The sequence below is a fragment of the Primulina huaijiensis genome, chromosome 8 (genome assembly GCF_012295235.1).
Source record: "Primulina huaijiensis isolate GDHJ02 chromosome 8, ASM1229523v2, whole genome shotgun sequence".
Taxonomy (NCBI): Eukaryota; Viridiplantae; Streptophyta; class Magnoliopsida; order Lamiales; family Gesneriaceae; genus Primulina; species Primulina huaijiensis.
In genome coordinates this window covers 14,055,905-14,071,257 of record NC_133313.1, presented here as the reverse complement: position 1 = coordinate 14,071,257, position 15,353 = coordinate 14,055,905, and positions in this window count along the sequence as shown.

Here is a 15,353-nt window from a genome sequence, read left to right as displayed (position 1 = left end):
ATATACAAATTTACATCTGAACAATCATACTAATTATTATTATCTAATTTTGGCAGTGGAAAAGGTTTATAAGTAACCAGCTCGTGCGTTTTGATGGAGCAAAGAATTATGATTGCGCGAAAATAATTTTTCATTGTAGAGATCATCTACCAAAAGTAATATTAATTTGATGTCTATGTTGAACTTGTAATTGTAATATAAAAACACATTCGGATTTAGTCATTTGAAATTCATGGATTTGAAATACATTTTCATTGTTTACGTAACTCAAGCAAAATAAACCTGCTTATTTACATTATTTATACTAATCACAATAGATTGCAAATTCTTTGAATATTGAAATTATTTGAAATCCATATGATTAGTATAATTATGATGTAAATAAGTAGGAGATGAATTTGAATTTTTTGGTTTAAGTTATTTACAATGAAAATATATTCGGGATCATGGATTTTCAGATAAGTTAATTCAAATGCAACATGAAAGAATTAGCTAGTAAACTCAACCACATATTATATTTTATTTCTTTTTTACAGTTAAAATTGAGTTTTACTTTTCTAATTTTCGTTTTTGTGGTGAGTGCAGACGTAGTGTCAAATGCGTTAGTTTTTTTTTCTGACACCACATCAGTATTTTTCATTGTTACATCTTCACTCTGGTTAAATATGATTAAAACCAATAAAAAAAAAGTTATATGACTAATGCTAAAATTTTACAAATTAGAGCAGAATTTGAAAATTTTCCCATTTGAAATATATCAGCTTTATTGAAACTTGACAAATTGATCAACATTAGAGATTTAGAGTATGAGAAAGCATAAATTTACACCTATCTTTTTTTACTTTAGAACTCACTTTAATTAAAAAAAACTTATCCAAAATCACTAAAATATATTTTTTTTCTTAAAAAAATACTTTTTTACGGCGTATTGAAATTAATTTGTGACGTTATATAGTCTACGTGACATAAAAATCTCAGATTTTATAAGTGACACGGAGTTTTAGACTCAATTATAAGAAACTCCTCTTCGATTTTTAAAAAAATTTGCTAAATTTAAAATGTTTTTACGAGGGATGGCACGAGTGCATAATTCAATTAACCAAGACCGAAGTAATAATGGTTGTCACATTATTAATATCATCTCGTCCTAATCTAAAATTAAGTTCATAATTAATAAAATTTTTCATGGATCAAAGCCTAATCAATGAGTAATACCATTATTCTCTCCATCTCATGTATTTAAGTTATATATATATATATATATATATATTTTCATCTGTCTCAATTATGTAATTCAATTTCCATATTTGAAATATCTTTTTAATTTGTTTTCAAACATTTTTTTATCCAATTAAAACATTTATTAAATAAAGATCAAACAGATTTTTTTAATAAAATTTTTATTTCCAATAACTTTCTTAATATGTATGAAAACAAATGCAAACCTAAATAAATAAACTTAAATAAATGAGACTTTAAGAATAATATTTCTTCTGATTCTTTTAGGATCGATTTTTCTGGAGACAGCAAAAGGTGATCAGTCCACTGTTATTATTTTAATATTATTTGAAACACTTTAATAATGTCGATTATTGTACTACTTAATTGCTAAACTTGTGTAATTAAACCAAATCGTTGGTCAACAAGAATGGCCCAAGTTGTCCTTTTTTTTTTGTTCTTTTCAAAACTTACATTTGATGACAAAATTATTATATAGTTAAAAATACAGAAATGGAATTTTGTCGTACGATTTAGTGGATGCCCCATGGGTTTGGAGACCCAATGGGAAAACCCAAAATGAGATCGAGATTCTTGATTTTTTTGGATTCAGATATTTTTTAAAATTTTCGAAATAATTTGGGTCAGGTATATGGATGAACTCTTCCCGAAAATAATATTAAAAATAATAATATTATTTGTATTAATAATATAATAATAATAATAATAATTTTTAAAATATTAATAATATTATCATTAATATCAGTATTAATTTTATCACTGATAATAATAGATAATAATAAGTTTTGGAGCATTAAAACACTATGATAAGATCGAGGTGGAGAATATTTGAGTACTGAGTTTCGAGACTATCTTAAGGAGAATGAGATTCTCTCACAGTGGGCTCCGTCTGCCACACCCCAATTGAATGTTGTGTCAGAACGTTGTAATCGGACATTAACAGACATAGTCCGATTTATGATGAGATTCACTGAGTTGCCGCCATCCCTTTGGGGATTTGCGCTTGAAAAAGTGGCAAGGTTATTGAATCAAGTCCATACAAAGGCAGTTGATAAAACTCCATATGAGATATGGATGAGACAATCACCCAAATATTTTTACTTAACAATATGGGAATGCCCTGCTTACGTGAAGCAGACGGTGAGAGACAAATTGAATAATAGAGCCAATTTATGCTATTTTGTGGGATATCCAAAGAACTCTGTTGGATACTATTTCTATTATCTCAGTGAAACAAAGATGGTCATTTCGAGGAATGTCGTCTTCTTAGAGAAGAGGTTTCTATTAGATAGAAAATGCGAGAAAATAAAACTCGAAGAGATTCGAGAACCACCGTACACAATTAGCAAAAACCACACTCCAACATCCAATTAAATAAACACAAGCTCCTAAGAGATCTGAAAAGATCTCAATACCGCCTAATAGAATGAGCCTGCTTCTTGAAGAGAGCCAAGGTGAGCCCGTTCCTAGATGTGATTCAAGAAATTTTAAAAAGCATTGTCTGATGTCGATTCGTTTAAATGGCTTGAAGCCATGCAGTCCGAGATGGAATCCATGTATGCGAACCAAATATGGTCCTTATTAGATCCACATGAGAGAATTGCTCTTATAGGATGCAAATGGATTTATAAAAAGAAACTTGGAGCGGATGGGAATGTGGTGACCTTCAAAGCTATATTGGTAGCAAAAAGTAAGAAAGAGATAAAATCGAGAATTTTTTAGTCTAGGGGTAAAACGGTAATTTTACACTTGACAAATATGTAAAAGATTCGCAGCGTTCCGAAGGATCATAACGCATGTTAAATGATATTTTACGATTTAAAATGATGATTTTGAGGAAAATATGATATTTTATGAATTATGGTAAAACTGTGCAATTTATACTGTTTAAAATGCTATTTTTGGAAAGCTATGCTATTTTATACTTTTAAAAGAAAATGAAAAATGTTTTAAGAGATGTGAATTGACTGTGATAAAAGATATGATATATGATTTGTGGGGATGTCGTAAGAGGAAAAAGCCCCAGAGGGAGCTCATTTACGGGAGAGTCCCCAGAGGGAGCCCATTTATGGAAAAGGATACAGAGGGAGCCCGTCTATGAGAGAAGGCCCCCGAGAGAGCCCCGACGATTGTATTTTCATGGTGGAACCTAGTGCCCACCCCCATGGATCATGTGGAGCTGAAGACTGATCAGTCGACCAAAGGATAAAAGCTAGTCACTTTCAAGGGTCAAACTTCACCCAAAATGCTATATGATTGAAAGCTTTACGATTAAAATGATTTTATGATATATGATCGATGCTCTAAGCTATTTTTAAATGATTTTACGATTTATGATTTAATTATGCTTAAATTATTTTAAAACGGTTTATTTATGTTTAAAAGCTATTTTAAAATAAAAGTACGATTTTTAAATGCTTGTGATTGTATATGTATTATGTGCTACTCATGTTTAGAACGTGCTGAGTCATTAGACTCACTATGTTTGTATGATGCAGGACTTGATGATATATGGGAGGCGCTGACGATTGAGTGAATCGAGTGCAACAGTACACTCTCGAGGGACCTTTATGTTTCCCCACTAGCTTGATAAATAAAATATTTAAAGATTTATGTTAATGGCTTTGTGAGAGATATTTTTATGTTTTAATTGTTAATTGATCTTTTAAGGTCGACGTATGATTTTTGGTTAGTTGACGCTTTAGAGATTTATTTTATGCACTTGAGATTTAAATGTTAAATTATTATTATTTATAAAAATGTTGAGTTTATTTTTAATTAGTATTTTCGAGTTTGTTAGTTTAAAAAAAAAGTAGAGGTCGTTTCAGCAATGTTCAAATCCATCAGGATACTACTAGTCATAACAACATGGTATGATTATGAAAAATGGAAGATGAATATGAAGACAACGTTCCCTAATGGAGATATTAAGGAAAAGATTTGCATGTCTCAACCTGAAGGATTTACATCAGTAGGAAGTGAGTATACAATATGCAAACTTCAGAGATCCATTTATGGACTCAAGCAGGCATTAATGAGTTGGAACCTCAGATTTGATAATACTATCAAAGAGTTTGATTTTGACAAGAATCCCGATGAACCTTTTGTGTACAAGAAGGTTAGTTGGAGTGCAGTAACATTCCTGGTGCTTTACGTTGATGACATACTACTCATTGAAAATGATGTAGGGATGTTGCAGTAAACTAAAATATGGTTAGCTGATAAGTTCTCCATGAAAGATATGAGTGAAGCATCATATGTATTAGGAATACAGATATATAGGGATAGATCAAAGAAGATGTTAGGGCTCACCCAATCCACATATATCATACTATACTGAGGAGATTCTCTATGGATTAGTCCAAGAGAGGATATATCCTAATATCTCATGGTGTGACTCTATCCAAGTTTATGCGTCTTAAGACTGATGAAGATATAGAAACCATGAGCCGCATTCCATCTGCGTCTGCCATAGGCAGTATTATGTATGGTATGATATCTACTCAACCTGATGTTGCATTTGCACTGAGTGTTGCAAGAAGATATCAGTCGAATCTTGGTCCACTGCACTGAAAAACAGTGAAGGACATTCTTAAATACTTGAGAAGAACTAAAAATTTGTTCTTGGTGTACGAGAGTGGAGAACTAAAATTAGAAAGCTACATTGATTCTAGCTTCCAATCAAATGTGGACGATTCGGAATCGACTTCTGGATTTGTATTCAAGCTCAATGGTGGTGCTGTCTCTTGGAAGAGTTCCATGTAAGACACCACAACGGATTCAACTACTGAGATCGAAGACATAGCTGCATCGACTGCAACAAAGGAGGGTGTTTGAATGAGGAATTTTGTCCAAGAGTTGGGTGTCATTCCTCGAGCAGTTGATCAAGTCCCGGTCTACTGTGACAACACTGGTACCGTTGTGCAAGCAAAAGAACCGAGATCTCATCAGCGATCCAAACATATACTGAGGAAGTTTCACATAATCCGGGAGATTGTGGGAGATGAGATATATAGGTAGAGAGAGTCGCATCCGCAGATAGCGTTGCTGATCCACTGACGTAGCACCTGCCAGGATCATTGGTAGGGTCGGACAATCCAGGCAAGTCTTCTGGTCTGAACGATATAAGAGGTCCTGTCCGGAATTTTGTCCTAGTGATTTCCATATTCGTCAACCTTCTACTATTTGTCTTTCTGGCTCGGTTGGAGTCCTCGTCAGTGGGTCCCCCTGATATCATGTTTATGATTCCTCGAGGGAGGGGGGTGGACGCTGTCTTTGGTTAGGACCAGGCTTATTTTGCTCCAAGGGAGGGTATTTTTCATTCCAGTGTTGGCTTTCTCTTCTTCTGTATTTGGGGTCGGGACTTTCCCTAGCCCTTTTCAGGGGTCAGTAGTCTGACCCTTGATGGGTGAGAATGTCTTTCATTTGTGCGTGTTGCCGAATGATGCGTTCTATCTCATGGCTCAGGTGTTTGCATTCGTCTGTAGTGTGCCCACAATCATTGTGGAAGTTGCAATATCTGTCTGACCTAGGTCTCCGAGGCCCTTGATTGCTTCACCGGGATCTCTGTATAAGGTGTTTATTTTCACATATTTGGAGGGCCTTGATTTTACTAACTTTAAGTGGGGTTCATGTAGCGAACTGGCCCAAAGACTCAGCCCGAGCGGATCAGTCCGGATGAGGAGCCCAGCTGATAGGTATGGATTTTCTGGGGCTGTTATTTGGGTCCTTCCGTTGATGAGCTCAGGCGAGCTGGACTTCTTCGAGGTTGACATATTTATCTGCGTGGGCAAGGAGTTCATCATAAGTGTTTACTGGCTTTTTTATTAATGACTTCAGGAAGTCCTCCGTAGCGAGCCCCTGAACAAATGCACTTATTAATAGATCGGACATAGAAGATGGAACTTCAATAACCACAGCTCTAAACCATCATATGTATAAACGTAAGCCCTCGTGCTCTTGTTGCCTCATGGCAAAAAGACTGAAAGAAATGACTGGATGCTTTTTTCTGCTGGCGAACTGATGAATGAAAGTGCTATTAAAATCTTGGAAGGTATTGACGTCACCGGGGCGAAGAAATTTGAAGCATTGTTGGGCTGATCCTATCAGGGTGGTGAGGAAGACCCGACATTTGATAGAGTCCAAGTATTGGTGGAGTAGTGCGGCATTTTTGAACCGTGATAGGTGGTCTTCGGGTCCACTTGCCCATCATATTCTACAATGTTCGGGAATTTAAAATTTTTAAGGAGTTCTTCATCCAGTATCTCGGTAGAGAACGGTATGGCCCGAGTCGTTGGGGAAAGATTCTCATTTCGCTTGTCTTTCAACTGATCAATATCCTCTATCAGCTTCTTCATCTCGGCTAGTTGTACCTCAAATTCGGAGGATGGGGGGGTCGAACCCCCTCCTCCGAGCCTGGGTAACACCTGCTCCACTGTGCCTATAATCAGCTGTGTCAGTTCGGCCACAGTGAGGCTTTGGCTACCATTATTATTCCGATATTTTTCACTTCCATTGGCAATATCTTCCACATTCACCATCTTATCTCTTTTTTTCTTCAATTTCCCACAGACGGCGACAGTTGCTGATACCAAAATTTTACCTCGCATTCGGTCTAGTGAGCGAATCTTCAAAGCTGAACGGGTTGGGTCGGGCTCCTGAGTTCTGCAGAGACGAAAATAGGGTTAGAGGGTGCTGGAGAGTTTTGTAGCGTAATCACTCTGATGCTTAAGTCAGTCCGGAGAGCAAACTTAAGCATGAAATATGCTAGTGTTAAGTGAGCAGGAGAGTGTGAATGTGTAAAACCGTAGCATATAACTTGTATTTATAAAGAGAATTTAGTTACCTTGCTGGAGTAGGATTTCTGTCGAGATAGAGTCCGACCTGGGCTAAGAGACTCCAAACACTAGGACTCTATACGGCTAGGACTCTGGCCTTATCCTGACTAGATTTACTCTAATCCAAGATTTATCGGGGCCCTTAACTATCCGTGATAATATCTGCATATCCTTTAGTTGCGTCGGGGCTCAATACTTCCAACCCTTTGATGGGCTCGGGTTTCCCTACCCCTTTGTGAGCTTGGACTCATGATAGTGTTAGAGATCATGAACTTGTACTCCTGATAGGGCTAGGGTTTGTGGGCTTGGACTTCTTATAGTACTAGGGTCCTTTTAGGTGTAGGCTCAGATCCGTCCAGTTATACCAAATTTAGAGGCATCAAAGGAATTAACATAAATATATATCATTTGCATGTTACGTACGTGAAAATACTAAAATACCAACTTCACAGTATATTCAATATATATGTGCATGCAGAAAATAATTTATCTACTATAAAAAAATAATAAATAACAGAAAGTATTAACCAAACGGAAAAAATAATTTCAGTTTTTTATTCGCTAATATCACAAAAGCAAACAAAAAAAAAAAGAAAAAAAGATAGGCAAAATGTCACTAACACTGCCTATTTTGTCCCATAATACAAGAAGTTTTTCGATACATATATATATTTTGTGATCCGTTTGATCAAAGGAATAAGCCCATTTTTTCTCGTTACTATAATATGTTTGCTCAAAATTTATTACTTCAAACGATAATCAATAAACTAAATAAAAAAGATTTCGCCTTCGACTTTGCTCTGTTGTACTTCGACTTTGTCGTGTTCGAGCTTGGTTTCTTTAATTTGGGGGAAATGGGCATCAACCCTCGTGTATGGGAAGATTTTAGGAGAGATGGGTCTTGCACATGACTCGCACTCCGTTAGTTTTTAGCACGGAGATTATGGCAGATATTGAAATGAACAACTTTACAAAAGATGAGCGACTAATTTGGCTGTCCAAACAGAAAAAAGACGATTTTCGACAAGCAAAAAACAAGAGAGATCAAAATGAGTTTTTATCGCAGTTTGTTCATCTTTTATTATGTTTTTATTCAAGCTGTTCTATTTGTATTTGTTTTTCATTTATGTATTTAGTTAAAAATTACGTTGTTCCTTTAGTTATTTTTTTAAATAAAATTTTTAAAATTCATGTACATATTTAAAAATTATATTAGACTATTTTATAATTATTTTAAATAAATAAATATTAAAATGAAATAAAAAATTTGACATCTATTTGTAAACTTGATTGATAATATAATTAAATTATGTGTTTGAATATTTAAAAAAAATTAAAATTTAAAAATTAAACATTATTATATATATCAAATTAAAATATATATCAATTATTTATAATAATTGGGCGCACGGGAGACTACCGTATATAACATCTAACTTTAAGCAACGTATAGGATAACTGATGCAAAGTTTTCTTTTTTATTATTTAGAATGTAAAATTTAGGATGTGGATGCTCTCACGCTCTTGAAGTGAGTAAAAATTATTTTACTAAGGTCATTTCTAACCCAAAACCTATTCTAAAATAGTGCAGTTTCTGCGCCAAACACAATATTCATCTCCAACACATCTACATCAAATCTTATACTAAAAAANTAGGATGTGGATGCTCTCACGCTCTTGAAGTGAGTAAAAATTATTTCACTAAGGTCATTTCTAACCCAAAACTATTTTAAAATAGTGCAGTTTCTGCGCCAAACACAATATTCATCTCCGACATATCTACATCAAATCTTATACTAAAAAAGAATATTTGATTTAATTAATTTTTTTCTTATTAGTTATTAAATGTGTATTTTTTAGATTTAGTGATATAATTATAATTACATGTTTTATTTGATATAATTAATATTATATTATTAATAATTGTGATAATATTATTAAAATGATTAAATAATTATTTTAAATATATTATTGAAATATATATTATACGAATCGAAATAGAAATAACTAAAATTAGTGGAATAAAATTAATATATGACATTAAATTAAATAACATATTACAAATATAACTTCAAATCCATAATCACGAAAGGGGATCGGTTACGGTGCCCGGATACAATGGAAATTCGAAAATCATATTTTCAACCAAGAAAAATCGATCACCCCATATTGTGTGTAGCAAATAACATAAACACAAAAATGTCATACATAGTGTGTTAAGAAATGTACCTATCAATCACAAAGATTGATTATTGACTCCAACTAAGTTGTAAACAACTTAGCTCTTGAAGGTAGACAATCTACAAGCATCTTTTGAGCACTCTTTGCTCAAATTCCTTCAAATTAGGTCCACCACTAACAAGGAAGATCTCCTCTTATTTTGCACTAGAAAAATTAGAGGATTTTTCTTTGAGAAGAGAATGCTTTCATCAACAATTTAAGAAGCAAAAATGGAGAGAATTTTGTGTGTAAATTTCGGCCATATGCTTGGAAGAGAGAAGGAGGAGAAATTTTCTTGGTGCTTGAAAAAGTTAAAGTGCATGTGAGACACATGCCTTGTTTATCGAAAAATTTGTCTCCCAACTCTTCACCTCCCCATACATATTATTTGGGCTTGTAACATTTACAAAGCTCATGGACTTTTAAATATCTCAAACACATTTGAGATCAATTAAATCTTTACTTGAATTTACTCAAGCCTACTAGTTGAATAATTATTTTCAATTGGGCTCTTCAAGACCCAATATTATTTAATTAATTCAACACTTGAATTAATTTAATTATTTGGACTGTATTAGGTCCACTAGTGTTTAATTAATTCAACACTAGAATTAATTTAATTTATTCCATAACAATGTTTATGAAAATCACAATTTTCAAATACATTATTTATTTGAGCCAACTTTTAATTTAAGAACACTTCCACAAATTAAAAGTTACATTCCCCATAATCCTCTTATAGAAGTCATACTTCTATTTTTCTTTGTGCTTATAAACTCTTTTATAAGCCGTTCAACACATTGAACTATTTTCCTTCTCAACGTGATATAAAAAGTTAGTACTTGTGTGACCCTCAATGGTTAAATGATACAACTAGCCGTGGGTTCACATCTCAATGTGAATCGGGACTAACATGTCCTTATATGAGCATACCCCAATTGCTCTATTCTTACTTATCAACTCCTTGATAATAAGAACGTCAGAACTCAAGTCTGATAGTACCCAACCAATCATGTTAAATGCCTAGCAGCATCGCTTACAAGATTCCCTGGGTATCAAATGATAGTGCCTGCAAGAACTATTCCATTATAGTTAGCGTACAGTACAGTTTTTTCATCTCATATATCCCGACCGATTCGACAACCATTGGTATATCGAGAGTTTCCAAAGAATCGATACTATGTGTCATGTCGTAGTTGCATCGATGGTGTAATATATGAAATCCCTTTCATAATTACCACCAACACTCTTATCAGAGATTTCAAACTACATACACATGAGATCACATAGGATAATCATATCCGAAGGTAAGCGGTGAATCCCCGACTACAATGCATCAACTCCTATATGTTTCGACAAAACACCCAACTTTACTTTCTTATGACCCCATATGAGTCAGTAAACAAGTCAAAGTGCAATGCTAACATATAGAATCTCAATGTTGTCCCGGGTCATAAAGACTAATGGTGTACAACCGTAAACTAGGACGTTTCCACTCGATAAGTGAGAACCACTTGGATAGTCTTTTATGGAGGGTTTTTCAGTGCACTCTACAAGAAGCACCTATCTGCATGCTCTGACATCACAATATCCCCTACCAATGAAATATGGTACTCACATCGCAGATACTAGTCTCTAACTCGAGCGGCCTTTATCCTTCTTAACGGTGGCTGAATAGACTATGAACTGTTTAGAATATACATTATTCCAAATATGAGTTTCATGATACTCATCATATGAGCATCTCATATTCTTTCTACTATTTGTATATTCAAGGACTTTATCTATGCAACTAGCATTGGTATACAGATAAAGATGTTCCAAAACAATAATTTCAAATATTATTAAAATAAAGATTGTTTATACGTAGAGTTTCAACATGAACCCTCGGCCAACACTTGGCTCGACGAGTACCTACTCTAGCAATTCATCCCATAAATTATCAATTAAAACATTTGATAATGCATAAAGAGCGTCTTTGTCTTTTATTTTTTTATATCGAACGAGAAATTCTCGAAATCTGATATGCTCATTGACAGTCATTTCTACTATTGGATCGGTGCTTCCCTAGCATCTTGAATTGGTGCACTAAGATCGCGTTCATCTTCGATTATCATATTGTGCATTATAATGCATGCTTTCATTATATCATTTAAATGATTTTTCTTCCAACTACGTGCTGGAAATGCCACAATCGCAAATAGTGATTGAAGAATGACAAATGCACGCTGCAAATATTTCCTGTATGACTCTTGTTTCATCGCAAAATACTGCTTCTTTGGACCACGCGGATCATGGATAGTTTGCACAATAGTTGACCATTTCGGATAAATATTATCAGCTAAATAATATCCAGTGTCATATTCTTTTATTCCAATAATATAATGAGCTAGAGGAGCAATTACTTGTGTAAGATTGTAAAATAGACTGGACGACTTTAAAACATTTATATCATTATTGTTTCCAGGCATACAAAAATATGCATGCCATATCCAAAGATCTTAATCAACTACCGCTTCTAAAATGATTGTTGGAGAACCACTACGACCTGCATATTGTCCTGCCCAAGCCGTGGGGCAATTTTCCCACCTCCAATGCATACAATCAAGACTTCCCAACATTCCAAGAAAACCTCGTTGTTTGCCAATATAGAGAAGTCTAGCAACATCATTGGTAGTAGGTGATCTCAAGTACTGCTCCGCAAAAACTTCCACTATAGCTCGACAAAAGCGTTGCATACACTGAATTGCAGTAGATTATATTATTTGGATGTATTCATCAGTAGCATCAGCAGGTAAGACATATGCTAGCATTATCAATGAAGCAGTTGCTTTTTGATTAGTCGATAGGCCGAGCCGTCCCAAAGTATCACTTCTGTAGGACCAAGTGCTTACCGCTTTACCAAAATCTATAGCTGGTGGTAATGGTGTAACTCAAATCTTTTAAACTGCACAGCAGCTCAAGCACCACGGTTCGATCGTTGTACCAATCAGGGACAATTATTGCACCCAACAATCTCCCTCCCAATAATTGCATTCCTTGCAATCAATGGGAATCGAACCCGTGACCTTGGCTCTGATACCAATTGTAGGACCGGGTGCTTACCGTTTTACCAAAAGCTATAGCTGGTGGTAATGGTACAACTCAAAATTTTTAAACCGCACAGCAGCTCAAGCACCACAGTTCGATCGCTCTACCAAGAAGGGACAATTATTGCACCGAACAACTTCTTTGTATGAAATAAAAATCGTGATTCTTTATGACTTCTACTATCCGAAGGAAAAGATTTCGAGACATTCGAAATCTTCTTCGGAACATTGCTTCATTATAGACTATATTCTCATAAAAATAGTCGTTAAACAACTTATGATCAGCAATATCACGTTCGCATTGGATGACTATGTGACCTGGAATTTACCCTCCGTGTGTGACTTCTTGTTCTTGTTGGATAATGTAGGCAGCAACTAAATCTTGTTCTCGAGCTATAGTTGACAGTATTGCTCTTCTTCTATTTTCAAAATTTTCAACAAATTGAATATCATCTTCATTATCTGACAATGAAGATGAGCTAGATGAGTTTGCATCAAATAGAGAATACAGATTCATTTTTAATTTAGAAAGAATGTAAAATATGTATGAAAGTATGATAATATAATTACATCATATAGATGTCTTGTAAATGCATTTTGAACTGGTAGATGAGTTTCGAATGGTAGATGAGTTTTGACTGGTAGATACGTTTGGACTGATAGATGAGTTTGGACTGGTAGATACGTTTGGACTGGTAGATGAGTTTTGATTGGTAGATACGTTTTCACTGGTAGATGATTTTGGACTGGTAGACGTTTGGACTGATAGATGAGTTTTGACTGTAGATGAGTTTGGATTGGTAGATGCACTTTTGACTGGTAGGTCACCTTCCCACTATAAATAAACTTCTTGTTGATTGATTAAATCATAAACATTTCAATCTACAACCAAAAAATCTCATTGTTCAAAGAAATTCAATAGACTTCATTTTCCGAACAACTAATTACGCTATTGAAGAAGATAAACTCCTGTGTCATGTTTATCTTGACGTTTCGCAAAATCCTATCATCGGTATAAACCAATCCAAAGAACGATTTTGGAGTCAGATTAAAAAAGCTTTCAATGCCGGAAAATCGAATAACATGCAAGTACACAATATCAGATCATTGCAATGTCGCATGCAAGTTATCCTCCGTGCTGTTAAAAAATTATGTGGATGTGTTAGTATAACTAAAAAGCTGAAGCCGAATGGCGCATCTGAAGAAGATATTGTAAGTATTTATGTAGAGCCCAAATTCAATACACATAAAACTGATGAATTTATTTAAATCGTTTATTTAAATTTAAAATTTGATTTTAGCGACGCATGATGTATTTAATTGCATTATTTTAAATTAGTTATGTTTATGCGATGCACATTAAAATGTTTCCTCGAGTTTCATGTTTCATGCGATTATTCGATGCAAGATCGAGGAAAAGAGACCGAAGACAATTTTGAAAATTTTAAAATGTGGTATTTTATTTCAAGTCAAGAAAATGTCATTTTAAATGATTTAATATGTTTTAGCATTTTTAAAGCCTAATTTAATTATTAGGTGATTTTAAGATTTTTAGCTTTTAAAGTTTAGTAATTGTGGAATTTATTTTGGTAATTAGGAGATTTTGTAAATGTAGTAGGAATTTTTAAACCTTGTAAATTAGGTTATTAAAATCTTTTAATGTGGGTAAATAATTAGATTAGTATTATTCTTTTTACTAATTATTTACTTAAGTCTGATTAGCCCCTAATTACCCCTAATAATAACTCACACACACGTTAACACACAAAACGAATGCACACACGCACTTTTACACACACCACACACACACACTTTGTTTCATTCCATTTCATTTCAATTTTTTAGAATAAAACTTACGGCTCTAAGAGAAAGAACAGCCGCCCCCTCCCTCTCCAATTTTCCAGCAATTCCATCCATTTTGTAGCAAGAAAATCGTGCCACGTTCGTCCCGGATCAACCCTCTCATCTTTCCCGCTTCGGTGTCGTCGTTTCAGTAACTTTAAAGATCAAGGCATGCATAATCTTTCGTTTTTACATCGATCTCGTAATATTATATGTTTTGTTGTTTATTATACGTGAAAATCTATGTATATTGTGTAAAAGTTTGAGCAAAACGTTTGAAATGATTTTTGGATCAAATTTTTTAGATCTAAAAACGTGTCTGCTGTCATTTCGATTTCTGCAAAAATTCGGTCTATTTTCTGGAAACACTTTCAACATATAAAACTTAGAATTTTTGATACCTTCGATTTGACAGTAAATTCATAATTTTTGGAGAAGAAACGAGTGAGTTATGGTCGTTTTCGTGGGAATGCTCAAACTGCGTTTTTATGAAAATGTGTTCTTGAAGTTTATTTGGTGCAGACTTCGTTGGGAACCGTCGGGTGATCGCTGCTGCGTTTAGGTATATGGAGTATGATGTTGGGATGAGTTTTGATGCTTCGTTTTATGTCAATAGTCCTTGGTTGCATTAGAAGTCGTAAGAAGAATTTGGTGTCAAAAATTTGAGTTTATGGGTTTTATTGCGTGGCGTGTGGTACGTCATTTCTATGGGGATGTTTGGGACGTTTTTATGGAATCAAGTCAGTGCCATAGCGTCCTACGATGAGCCTCTATGTGTTGGTTCCCGGTCCGTATGATCGAGTTAGGAGGATTAAGCCACAAGTGTAATGATTTCCGTTGGTTTACCATTTTCAAAGTCTACACGGACCCGGAGCCAGACCCTGACACGGGGCCCGTGCCATTGTTTCTTTCGAGGTGTGAAATTTCAGAGTCTACCCGGAGCCGGAGCCGGACCCTGACACGGGGTTCGTGCCTTTGTGAATTTTGTAGGTTGAGTTTGCCGTGTCTTCCATTGCTTGGGAAATGATCACACTCCATATCGAGATTGTTTTGGGGTTCGATGTCATGTTTTATTACGATGTTTAAACGAGGTCAAGTCCAGAGCGATTTAGAACGTCATAAGTAA